Raw genomic sequence first — 14,127 nt, 5'->3', positions numbered from 1 at the left:
CAATTTTATCACCATAAAAGAGCACATATACATATACAATTCACATTACTAACTTAATCAATTGGTGCGGGTTGAGAGATCGCTCTGAACTGAACTGTCCAGCCTGGACGACAACATCCATCAACTTGAAAGGAAAGTTCACGGCCACCTGTGGGTGCTCCTGCCAGCCCTGAGGGAGGAATGGTAAAGCACCCTGTCACCCTGTCATGCTGGAGAGGTTCCAGGCCCTGACCACTCACCGCTTATACCGAGGTTGGGTGTGCAGGCAGACTGCTGTTGTGAGGATAGGGGTGTTTCATCACTCAGCTTGTGATCTTCATGGGACACTATGTGGGGTTATATGGGGAGCATGACCCCATGCCGGTGGAGAAACTAGACACCTTCCTTGCCAGTGCAACATTGCTGTGATTGAGGAAGACTGAGCCATGCTTGGAGCACCCATTTACAAACCCGAGATTAGGGAAGTCATTAAGGGGCTCGCACAGGGTAAGACCACCGGGATGGGCAAACTGCCAGTTGGATTTTACCAGACATACACCTTCCACATAGTCCCAAAATCATCTGAATATGTATGCCAACTACCAGCCCGTCCCGACGTTGTCCGGGTATGAATTGCTGCCGGCCAGTAGTATATTGTTTTGTAGGATTTCGTTTTGATAGCATTTCTTACCTGTGACAGGACTGTGAAACGCTCCGATTCACAGTGCACTGCTGATGCACTTAAGAGTGCGCCTTCAGTAGTGTGTGAACTCGAGTTTCCCTACTTTATTTTTCCTTGCAATATTATATAGCGCAAACTCGACAACATAACATGAGCACAATTTACCTTACAGAAGAACACATTCATTTGTGGTAGGCACGAGGAGACAAAGCGATTTGCCTGGAATCACAGGATGTTGAGCTGATGCAGAGATTCGAACGTAGCTCCCCAGCTCTGAAGTTCGCAATTCTAGAACTTGTCAGCGGGAGGTGTGTCTAAAAGTGCATGTCGGTGCTGGCCATCAATGAGAGTGACCTGTGCATTTTTCAAATGGGTGGTAAAAAATATGAGTATGTTGCTGGAGATGTGGGCTGCCGTGCCACCAATGTACTTACAGGGGGAGGGTAAACGCCCATTATTCCGCAACTTTCTTTCCGCATACCATCACTCCGCATACTTTCATTACGAAAGTAACATGACTCCGCAATGCCATTATAACGCATGGCATTACATTTTGATATGCTTTTACCACGCATACATTTACAACGAAATTCGTTGTAAATGCATGAATGGTAAAAGCATGTTTTTTTTTAATGTTTGGATAAGGTAAGTATGGGTATAGGGGTATATGTTTTAGGGTACTGAGGTATGTGTTTTGGGATGTTGGGGTATTTTAAGGGTTCAGATATAGTTTTGGGTTATGGGGTACAGGGGTAGTTTTAGGGTTTAGGGATAGGTATGGGTTTTGGGGTACAGTGGTATTTTTAGGGTTAAGGGCTAGGTTTGGGTTTTGGGGTATAGGGGTATTTTTAGGGTTCAGGGGTAGGTTTGGGTTTTGAGGTACAGGGGCATTTTAAGGGTTCAGGGGTAGGTTTGGGTTTTGGGGTACAGGGTTATTTATTGGGTTCAGGGCTAGGTTTGGGGTTTGGGGTACAGGGGTATTTTAGGGTTCAGGGGTAGGTTTGGGTTTTGGGGTACAGAGTTATTTTTAGGGTTCAGGGCTAGGTTTGGGTTTTGGGGTGCCAGGGTATTTTTTTTGGGTCAGGGGTAGGTTTGGGTTTTGGGTTAAAGGGGTATTTTAAGGGTTCAGGGCTAGGTTTGGGTTTTGGGGTACAGGGGTATTTTTAGGGTTCATGGGTAGGTTTGGGGTTTGAGGTACAGGGTATTTATAGGGTTCAGGGCTAGGTTTGGGTTTTGGGGTACAGGGGTATTTTTAGGGTTTAGGGATCGCTTTGGGTTTTGGGGTACAGGGTATATTTATAGGGTTAAGATGGGTTAGTGTTTAAGGGTGTTGGGGTATTTTCAGGAGTAAGGGTGGGTTATGATTATGGGGTGCAGGGGTATTTAAAGGGAGCAGGGTGGGATTCGCACACGATATGAGACATGGCATGAAGGGCGGAATGTACCACACGCCCCCAGCGTTTGTCACGCCCCCAGCACACGCCCACATCACAATGCAGACACGCCCACAAGGGACTACTTTGCTGGCACGGTTCTTTTACCTTTTATATGTATATGGTGGGCGTCTGCATAGCCTATGTCCTTCTGCTGCAACTGTCCTTTCCAACGCTGTATTGGGTGTTGTGATTGGTGCAGTGGCTCCTGAGATTACCCGCCTCAAAGGTTTGGGCTCTCTCTTTATTATATTAGTATGGATGCATTAGACTCCGGGTTCCTTCCTAGCACGACCAGAGAGGCCCTCATAGTCTCTATCCCTAGATCATTGTGAGAGATACCACTGGTATGACAGCCTACTGCCTCTGTCTATGTTGAACTTAGACTATAAAACCCTCAGCAAGGTCCTGGCTAGCCAGTTGCAGCCCCATCTTCAGGCTTTGGTGCAGGAGGATCAGATTGTTTATTGCCCAAACGTAACACCTCTAATGACATAAAGCACCTATACCACATTATCTATGGGACTTCCCTGACCCAGTACCCTGAAGCAGTGGTCTTACCGTTAAAGATTTGAAAAGAATTCAACACCCCACAGTGGAATTACTTTTAGGCGGTCATGTCTTGGATATCAGGATATATGGGAGGTGGCTGGAACAAATGGGTCACTTTTAGATATGCAGGTGTGTTGGCGCAGGTACTTATGGGTCGTTGCATTGCAGACCCCTTCCAATCTACAGTGGCAGCAGGCAGGGTAGTCCTCACTAGTCCATGCTCTTTGAGCAGTTGGTCGAACCGTTGGCCAACATACTGCCCATAGAGGGATGCAACAAGGGGATTCCGTTTCATGACAGAGGGTTTGTGATCTCGCTATATGCAGACAACAAGCTCCTATATTTTAGAGAGGCCCAAACGGGAGTTCGGTGGTGTGCTGACTTGCTGGGGGATCTTCAGTGGGTCTATGGACTGTGAATTAACTGGCAGAAGTCTTTGCATTCTTGGTGTCAGTGGACCTGTTGGAGCCCCCTGCCTCAGTATGGCACCCAATGGGAACCCAGAGTTTTTATATATTTGGGGGCTAAGGTGGATACTGATGCTGACACAAATAGTTGCTGGAGAAAAAGACAGAGCCTCTAAAAAGGCCACCACTGGTAATCCAGCTCATAGGACAGCCCTCCCCCCTGCCCCTGTAACGTTAGTGCTGGCCCTGAGGCCTTACTGTTGTGCTGAATAGATAGATAGAGTGAAGGCGATAGATAGATAGATAGTTAGATAGATAGATAGATAGATAGATAGATAGATAGATAGATAGATAGATAGATAGATAGATAGATAGATAGATAGATAGATAGATAGATAGATAGATAGATAGATAAAGAAATAAGCATTACAAAACATAACATAACGCTAAAAACAAATTACCTTGCCATCGCTGCGCTCCGACACCGCCATCCTGTGCAAGCATCTCATTGGTGATTCAGAAAAGGGGGTGGTGATGGACAGAGTCTCTGAATTAAGCAGAAAACTCCTACCCAGTCAACAGATCAGGGCTTGATCCATCACCGTTTTTTAGCTCACTGCACCATCCCAGCTCAGAACCTGGCTACATGCAAATTAGTCTGTCCCTGGCCCAGTGCATCATGGGACCAGGGCAGACCAAACTACCAAGCCAATTCTTATACTGGAAAGGAAACAAGCTTCCGGGGACCGGTTTCTGGCATTACAGCCATCTTCGGCCTGGCTTGCTTGAATCCTGATGGTGCAGTGAACAAGGGACTCATAACTGAGCATACCCTTCCACGCTTATGGTGGACAAAACGATTCAGAAAAGGGGGTGGTGATGGACAGAGTCTCTGAATTAAGCAGAAAACTCCTACCCAGTCAACAGATCAGGGCTTGATCCATCACCGTTTATTAGCTCACTGCACCATCCCAGCTCAGAACCTGGCTACATGCAAATTAGTCTGTCCCTGGCCCAGTGCATCATGGGAACAGGGCAGACCAAACTACCAAGCCAATTCTTATACTGGAAAGGAAACAAGCTTCCGGGGACCGGTTTCTTGCATTACAGCCGTCTTCGGCCCGGCTTGCTTGAATCCTGATGGTGCAGTGAACAAGGGACTCATGTCTGAGCATACCCTTCCACGCTTATGGTGGACAAAACGATTCATAAAAGGGGGTGGTGATGGACAGAGTCTCTGAATTAAGCAGAATACTCCTACCCAGTCAACAGATCAGGGCTTGATCCATCACCGTTTTTTAGCTCACTGCACCATCCCAGCTCAGAACCTACCTACATGCAAATTAGTCTGTCCCTGGCCCAGTGCATCATGGGAACAGGGCAGACCAAACTACCAAGCCAATTCTTATACTGGAAAGGAAACAAGCTTCCGGGGACCGGTTTCTGGCATTACAGCCGTCTTCGGCCCGGCTTGCTTGAATCCTGATGGTGCAGTGAACAAGGGACTCATGTCTGAGCATACCCTTCCACGCTTATGGTGGACAAAACGATTCAGAAAAGGGGTTGGTGATGGACAGAGTCTCTGAATTAAGCAGAAAGCTCCTACCCAGTCAACAGATCAGGGCTTGATCCATCACAGTTTTTTAGCTCACTGCACCATCCCAGCTCAGACCTGGCTACATGCAAATTAGGCTGTCCCTGGCCCAGTGCATCATGGGAACAGGGCAGACCATTCTTAATTCAGATACTCTGCCCATCACCACCCCCCTTTTCTGAATAGCATCTCATTGGGGCACATTATAAGACCGGAGCTGGGGAAAAAAGAAAGAAAGGAGCACTACAAAACATAGCATAGACAAATCTGTACTACGAAACATAATATAGCGCTAAGTACAACTTACCTTGACATCGCTGCACTCCACCACTGCCATTCTGTGCAAGCATCTCATTGGGGCACATTATAAGACCAGAGCTGGGAATAAAACAAAAGAAATAAGCATTACAAAACATAACATAATGCTTAAAACAACTTACCTTGCCATCGCTGCACTCCGACACCGACATCCTGTGCAAGCATCTCATTGGGGTACATTATAAGACCGAAGCTGGGGGAAAAAAGAAAGAAATGAGCATTACAAAACATTACATAGACAAATCTGTACTACCAAACATAACATAGCGCTAAGTACAACTTACCTTGACATCGGGAAAAGGGAGGGGGCAGGCAAAAGCATTGACAACAACAAATACATTCTTAGCTTTACACAAGAAAACACGAAGCAAGCGGAAATGGAGTCGGAAATACTTCTTAGCTTTACACAAGAAAACACGAAGCAAGCGGAAATGGGGTAGAGGAAAGCATTCACGCGCTAAATGAAAGAAGAAGCATGCCAGCTGGGGTTAGAGATCAAAGCAAAGAGACAAAGGGAAGCATTCACGTGCGCACTGGATGAAAGAAAACGCATGTCAGCTAGGAGTAGAGATCAAAGAAGCCGCTACAGCTGTGCACATTGAGCGTACGCCTGTGCATGTTCTAGCAAGGTGATCACCGGCAAAGTAGCATTTCTGAGAGCCCCAAAATGTCTCGGCCAAGTCCAGCGCATGCGCTGGCTCAGGCCGAGACCTAAAAACACAAGGAAAATGAGGCTATTTTATTATGCAGAGGCGTCCACCATCCTAAAATGTGCATTACCTCTCAAGGCCCATTATATCACAAGGACCTGTCTACACCCTCCCTGACTTAAACGCCAGACTATCAGCGACAAACAAACAATATTTTTTTTAAACTGAGAAGGAACAAAAGTAGTACTGATTGCCATTAAAAAGAAGTTTGCAAATATCTCCACTGAAGGTATATGATTTAAAAAATAAAACAGTACAGATTCCAACTTCCAATAGTGGATGACGCAGCAGAGATGCAGAAAAAGGAAGAGCGATGATTTCCCTCCAAAATAAAATGCCAAAATATCAAGGGATGGACAAAGCACAGGGAGTAGTCATCAGGAAAACAAGAAGTTGATACCATATGTAAAGTATCTTCATATCTCTACAACAATTCCTCAGTGTTACCCAAAAAGATGCATTGCATGCTCAAAATGTATCTGAGCAGTCAGCATGGGTACAAAATAACTTTTAGCGGTACTTTGTAAATGCAAGCATTAAAGAAATGCTGCCTGCTTCTGTGTCAATTGCGTTGTTTCTGTGCTCCCACAATACTTTTTTCACATTTACGTTAGGCAGCTTAACGGTGTAGTCTATGGGTCTTATTAATAGTTTGGAGGTGCAGGAGCCCATGCTCCTGCACCACCAAGCTCATGTAAGAACTGCCCACCAAATCAGGAGTTTTCTCCTCTCTGGCAGGTGGTTCGTATTCCCAGGGTGGTATCTATGAAATAGGCACTGCAATGAAAACGTCAAAGGCACTCCCTGCACGACATTGACTGCTCCAGCCCATGCCATTTGTGCTTTGTCTGTGCCCCCTTGTGTACATTCACATGACGTGAGGCACAAGTAGGGCCCCCTTTTTATCCTCACTGCCACACTTTTCATGGCGGTCGCACCGCCATGAAAATTGTGGCAGTGAGGAAACTAGTATTATGCTTGGCAGGGCTGCAGCAGCCCTGACTAGCATATTGCAGCCTCGTGGATGCCCCGCTACCGCCAGGGAACGACAGTTGTGGTGACCCTAGGCCGGCCCAACAGCCCTAGCCGTAATAGGGCAGTTGGGAGACCGCCACAGTGAGACTGGCTGTCTGTGGACCACCAGACTCATAACAAGGACCTAAGGCATTACTGCCCACATGCATCAAACTCCCGTTTTGCGATTCCAAATTTGCGATTTTTACCGAATCGCAAATAAGGAATCGCAAAACGGGATGCATTATTGAAAGTGCATAATATTTGCGATTCGGTAAAAATTGCAATTTTTACCGAATCGCAAATATTATGCGAATTCCAATTTGCGATTTCGCAATTCCCATTTATTCCTATGGGCCAAAAGGCCCATAGGAATCAATGGAAATTGCGATTTCGCAAATTGGAATTCGCAAAATGTTGATGCATTCCATGGGTGCAGGGGGGGGTCCTAAGGACCCCTCCCTGCACCCCTGAAATGTATTTTAAAATGGATGTTTCGCACACAGATGTCCTAAGGACATGTGTGTCTGTAACATGACAGTGTTTAAAATGCTAATTTAAGCATTTTAAAAAAAATTCGCAAATTACCATGAAGTTCAACCTCGTGGTAATTTGCACTTGCAATCTTCAAAATCGCAATTTTTTTAAGAATGATGCATTGCATTAAGGAATCGCAAAATTGTGATTACTTAAATGCAATCGCATTTTAGAAAATCGCAAAATTAGCGATTTTCAACAAAAAAAAATGATGCATCTCAAAAAGCATTTTTGGAGTCGCAAACGGCCGATTTTAAGGAATCGCACCGTTTGCGACTCCAAAAATGCTTGATGCATGTGGGCATTAATCTTTTTTTTTCTCTAAATGATGTAGTGTCAGGCATTACATCTCATTTTTACAACATGAAGTTCACAGAGTTTGTGACAGCCGCCCCTTAATTTCACTACTCCCATCAGATACTTCCCAGCCAGCCTTCTTGCTCACCTTATTCTCACCCTCCGCCATTTGTATATAATAAACCAACAAACAGCCTATAATCCGCAGCTTCCACCTCCACACTAAAGTGCTTGTCAATGTATAAATAATATATAATATAATTGATTCGTATTGTGGCTGAATTTCTATGGTGCATCATATCCTTATCAAGGTGCCGGACCACTTAGCAGATGGTTAGCACACATGTTGTAGGATGTGCTTGGTTCGCCAGGTATGGACTTGCAGTATAGCCTATATTAGTTTGTTTCTGAGTCATGCTTCATGACCATATATAAATTAAATATGCGTTCTTTGTAGACAGATGATATAGATCGGCGCTCCCTGAGGAACCGTCATCCCCCCTGGTACCAAAAGCTGCCTCGGCCACTGTCCAGAAGGATTAAGAAAGCTTAAAGATCTACAATTTAACTAGGGATAAAGGGATATTCATCCCACAAACCACCAGATTAAATATGTTGGGGAAAAGAGCACCCTGGCTAATTTAACCTGCTTATATAGACAATGAAAAATGGGGCCCAGTGAGTGATACAGCTGAATTATTGAGACAAGAGGGCATACTTCACCACTCGTCTACAGTCATCTATGAGGGAGAGAAACACTTATTTTGGGTATATTAGCCTTGCCTAAACCATACCTGAAAAGTGTCCAGTAGTTGATGATGCTCTACAAATGCCTAAGACGAGACTGAGATCAAACAAGGTTGACCAAATCCTTATGCTCTAATGATGTCTTTTACCAGAGAGATGTCTTTCCCTTCAGGTGAGATCTTTCGTAGCAGCATATTGGTTTGAAAGGTATCAGAGCTCAGAGGTGGAAGATCTTACAGAACCTATGTCTTGAAAACTGATTCCATTTGGTCTATTGCGGGAACGGATTATGCCTTCCAAAGCCAGAATTGTTGTTAATATCAATGCTGTGATTACAGTGGTCAAAAGTACAAATACCAAACAGTGTAACAAATGTGTAGAGCATCAACTATGAAGAATGGTCAAACTCACTTTGTGGCCTGCTAAGGAGATTGTCAATTAGAATTAGAACCAGATACTCTGTTGTATTCTGTTAGCATGGAGGGATTTCCCCATCTCAGCATCATTAAAGATTTGCAGGGGTTCTTTGCTTATACATAGGTCACTTCCACCAACTTTAAACTGGTTTCTGCTCAGCACAATGTGTACATGTTTATGCAGTCTTCCTTCATGCCCCATCATCTTCTTTTACTTGCCCTACTGATCGGTAGTCAAACCTATCTTTTCCCATCTCCTTAGGTCCTGATTGCAAGGTCTGGGTTAAATTCCGAACTCAGTGCAAACAGAGGTTTGCACAGTGACTCAAATTCCGAGTTATGTGATAATTGTCATACCCTTGCTGTCTTTACAGATTTCGCAGATTAAAGTTGTTGAAATTTATGGTGAGATGATGCTCTTAAACAAGGTTAAACATGCAGAATGAGGTGTGTGACTGTGAATACCAATGATATAAATTGCGCTGCATTTCGATGTTCAAACCTCAGAATAGGAGGTACTTACCACACCGAGTAAATACCTGACCAGAGAAATTGTAATTCCCGCTGTGGAAAATGCCCTACCTATTCCTGACATCTCGTACTGAGGAACTACATTTATCTGATACACTGATGACACAAACAGTAGCGTGAGGGATACTATATTGTTTAATTCTGATAGTCTTACTTGTCTTTAAATTGTTATTGGTTTTACTGTTTACAAGAATATAAATTACACACAAGTTACACAAAAAGACCTAAATCACTCTATAGACATTATATGCAAATTACAATTTGTAAGGATCACTTTAGATAAAATACAACATTATACAAATTCAGTGCCACATAGTTGTACAGTGATATTGGATATGAAAATTTGGTTCATAAAAGAAAAAACGTGGATTAATATTTGGGGTGGGCAGTCGCCCACCTCAAGAAATAATTAATTTAACTTTTCAGGGTGTACCCCAAAGTCACTAAATTAATCTGAGCACAATACCCTATTAGCAATAGTACAGAGCAGAGAGGCTTGTCTAAGGACAATGTGTAAAGTAGTATGCAGTATCAAAACAGTAATAAAGTCATAACAACAAACAATAAAAATACCAAACCTAACTAGTAGCATAGAGTAAAATGAAATAAACAAAATGACACCAAAACAACAAACATTCAATTGGGCACCTTTGCTGTGAGTTCCCTCTGATGGCTCCTGAGGTCTAGGAAGTCCAAAATGTTCTAAGTCTCAACTTTCCAGTGTTTCTGATGCAGCTTCCCTGGGTTACGTCCCAGATCTGCAGGGACAGCATTTAAGGGCCAGGACTCACTGCAACAAAGGCTACCACTGTAGTCTTGTCAAGGTCCAGATCATACCAGTTGTTAGAAATAGGGTCTCTAGTTGGCAGTGATTTGTACCCTTTCCAAGTAATAGCCCTCACTCTAGCCAGGATAAGGGAGTCACACAGCTAAGATAGCCCCTTGGTAGCTTGTCACGAGCATTTAGGCTTATCTCAGATGCAATGTGCAAAGTATTTGTACACACACACACACATTAATAAAGTGAAAACACTACTAAAGAAGTACACACCAGTTTAGAAAATTGCCAATATTTTTCTAAATAAACCAAGACCAAAACAACAAAAATCTAACATACACAAGTCAAAATATCACTTTTAAAAGATTAGGCAATTTTAGTCCATAAAAATCAATGGATGCGTTTGTTTAAGCACAAAGTACCTTTGATGTGTCAAAAATCAAAGACAGTATGTGGTGCAAGGGAGGTGAGGTGCCTGAAAAGCATGCGTCAGTTCCTTACTGGCAAGGGTGGTAATGCATTGTTTTTTAACTAGCAGAGGAGGTGATGCGTTGGTTTCTGGACATGCATACTCAGTTCCTTATGGTGGTGCTGTGTTGATGGAGAATCAGCGCACCGGGACAATGCACTAAAAATCCAGACGTGCTGCAGTGATTCCACCGCTTCTGTGCTGGAAGTGGCGATGCATTGAAATTTGTAGCAATGCATTGATAAAACAGACACTGGTAGTGAAAACGTGGATTATCTCCTTAAGATCACCAGGTTACACTTTCAAGGGCCCAGGAATTGGATTTAGCACCCTTTTGCAAGTCAGGGATCTCAGCAGAAGAGCCCAGGCACTGTCAAGTGAAGTCTTTGATGGCCCTGAGGCTTCCTAACAGGAGGCAAGCTCAACTCAAGCCCTTTGAAAACCTTGGAAGCAGGATGCAGAAAGCAAAGTCAAGTATTTTCACTCCAAGGACAGAAACAGCAAGCAGCAGGCCAGCACAACAAATCAGATTTAGAATCAAGCTATTTAAAAAAGAAAGACGGAGATAAGATCTAAAGCATGGGAAGATTTGGAACAGGCTGCCTGTTCAAAAGATAACAAGGCATTCTGGGAGATTGTAAATCGACCTTTCTTTAGTGAAAAATCCCCTACAGGTATAGAAGGCCATATATTGGAACGCAATTGAGTCCGACACGTCACAAAAGTGTTTAACAAAGAAGGTAATGAAAGAGTGCCTTCAGCACCAGTTGACTCCAGTGTTACACCCATGGCCCTTGTAGGCTATAGTAAGACTATCTCAGTTGGGGAAGTGCGAAAAACTATCCTGAGCTTCGCGAATGGTAAGGCCTCAGACCCAGAAGGGGTCTCAGCAGAGCTCTTTAAATTCAACATAGATTCTGGGCCATCCTGATAACAAATGCTTTTAGGGCCATAATTATAAGGGGCCAGATTGAGTTCTGGAGAGAAGTCAGTTACAGTCCATATTTATAAGAAATAACCCACTATTTGTAAAGCGCAAACTAATCACCCCTATGGGTCTCACGGAGCTGGAGACCATCGAGAAGATTAAGCAAGCTATTGCCCAGAGTCACATGGTGCTGGGCTGAGCTACCCCCAGCGATCGAACCATTAGCCCCGTAATCCAGAGTCAGCCACCTTGGCCACTGCGCCGACCCTCTCCCCAGAACGAAAAAAAAGGAGACAAGAATGACCCAGCAATTTCCCGGCCCAATTCCCTGTTTGACTCTTCCCTAAAAAAAAATTGGGAGGGTGATTCTGGGAAAATTTGAGGCACGGGCGGAAGTAAACGACTTTTTTACAGAAGTCTAATATGGGTTTCGCCCAGGCCGAGGTACTATCAAGCAAGCGTTAAATCGGTCCCTGATTTTGGGCAAATACTTCAAGACCAGAAGAGGGGCCATTCGGATGGCTTTTATGGACCTCTCCTGCACCTTGGACTTATTGGACAGAGACAAACTAGAGGACATCATGGAGGTAGCAGGGGTTAACCCCTTCCTTTATTAAAAGCCTCCATCGACACACCCGCATGAGGGTTCGATACACTCAGCTTGGAGATTAGACGCCACCCATTCAAGTCACTTGTGGGGTGAGACAGGGCTGTATATTGGCCCCCTTCTTATTGCCCTTTAATAATAATGTAACTTAATCAACTGGGAGGGATGAGGAATTTACAGTGTCCGTTTCTTTCCCCGAAAATGTTCAGTTTGTAATCAACAAAATTGGACACTTGTTACACTGTTTGACTTTTGGTTCAGTGCAAATAAGGAAACCCTCATAGAGGTCAGTGTATATTTAAGATTAGCGGTATATTAGCTTCATCCGCCCCACACTGACATTCATGCAGTTATCATCGGGTTTTTCCTCTTGGTGTGTACTGCTAGCCTCATCCAGAGGCACCTCCAGTCTCGAGTGCAGTGTCCAGAGACAAAAAGGATTTTCCCAAAAGGATTGGATAAAAATGAAAAAGAGTGCCCTAAAATTTTTTTAATGTTGGGCAAACTTCACATTATTAAAAACTTTGAATACTCATTCATAAGCCAAGTTACGGGACTATATAGTATTACTAGGGTGGTATTGTCGACATGTTTCAGCTCTATTGGGCCAGGCGGTCTGTAGAGCTTTCGTCAGGACTTACAAAGGGGTTGGTACAAACAAACATATAAAAAACTACTCACACGAATTGTGCGGTAATCCCACAACTCAATGCATTGATTTGAGTATTGTATTCTTCTGGATCTATGAAAGAATATACATATAAAAGCTATGTTAAGCTGTGAGCAGTGAATCCTTAAAAAGGGGGGGAGTGCAGTAACATAGATAGTGATTAATAGTGACACTAGTGTAGTTCATGAAAGGTTTTTTCATGAAGGTGAGCATTTTGAATTTTCGGGAAATGATTACTTTCCACTGAAAATCGCTCGTGAACTATGGAAACGGGAAAGTGGCTATCGCTATTAATGCTTTTACGTTTATAGGTGCAGGCGCTGATCAATATTGTGGCTCAACCGGAGAATCATAGATAGTCAAAATGTTTTCTCAGCCTCGCATCGTATGTCATAGTGCAGATCATTCACATTCAACAAAGTTACCCTTTCATTCATTTGTAATCTTTGTTTTAAAACAATAGTTGATGTTAAAGCTCTCGCTAGAGTGAAAACGGCATCATGGCTAGTATTTACGGGAAGGCGCTATGAAAAGGTCGAAAAAACACAAACCGGCTATTACGGCATTCTGTGAGATCTTACCTGTCGTGATTACGACTTCTACTTCCTACAGGGGTACCTTCAATCGCCACAGAGCTGGAGCGGAGACAGGGACCACTGTCAGGACAGATTAGCTGTTAATGCTTACCCACAAGGAGAAAACGGAGGCTTGTTACATCGCCATTACCCGCATGGAGTCCTTCCTCCTGCCTTGTGCTGACTCTGCCCCCGGAGTGATGGGAGCCGGGTTGTAGTTTCTTTTTAAAGGAAATTGGCCCTTCCTCCTGCCTTGTGTTAACGAAGTGATGGAAGCCGGGTTGTAGTTTATTTCTAAAGGAATTTGGCACTTCAAAGTGATTCCTGCTAGGTCAACGCTACTAGCGCGCTGACGGGGAATTGTAGTTTTTGGCGATTAAGCATCTAGTAGTGGGAGAATTCAATTATTGCGGGATGCAATTCCCACTAATTTCAGGGCGGTCAAAGTATTTGATCTGCATTTTGGATGGTAGAGTACTTATATCCTAATGTTAAAATAATTCCTGAAGACTTTTTTTATAAAGACAGGGATGGATGCTTAGATATTTTCATCGTTTTACTTAGCAAAATGGTGCCAGGCCACATTATCATTCAACCCAGAGTCGTAGGTACGTAGGCGGTCCACCCACCTTTGCTCCTTCTCATACAGGATCTTTTCTGCATTACCGGTTCTGTTGGTCAGCATTTCTATTACTGTCCATTGCATTTCTTCATGTGTGTGGTTACTTTCAGTGAAGTGGGCACATAGCTTAGTGGTATTCTTTTTCAGCTTGATGTTGCTCCTGTGTTCCCCTATCCTGAGTTTAACCTTGCGACATGTCATCCCGATATATCTCTTTTTACACAGGCACTGGATCATGTAAATGACATGAGATGAGTTACA

Source organism: Lissotriton vulgaris, chromosome 9, assembly GCF_964263255.1.
Source record: "Lissotriton vulgaris chromosome 9, aLisVul1.2, whole genome shotgun sequence".
NCBI lineage: Eukaryota > Metazoa > Chordata > Amphibia > Caudata > Salamandridae > Lissotriton > Lissotriton vulgaris.
The sequence above is the reverse complement of the archived record's forward strand: the minus strand, read 5'-3'. Positions refer to the sequence as shown.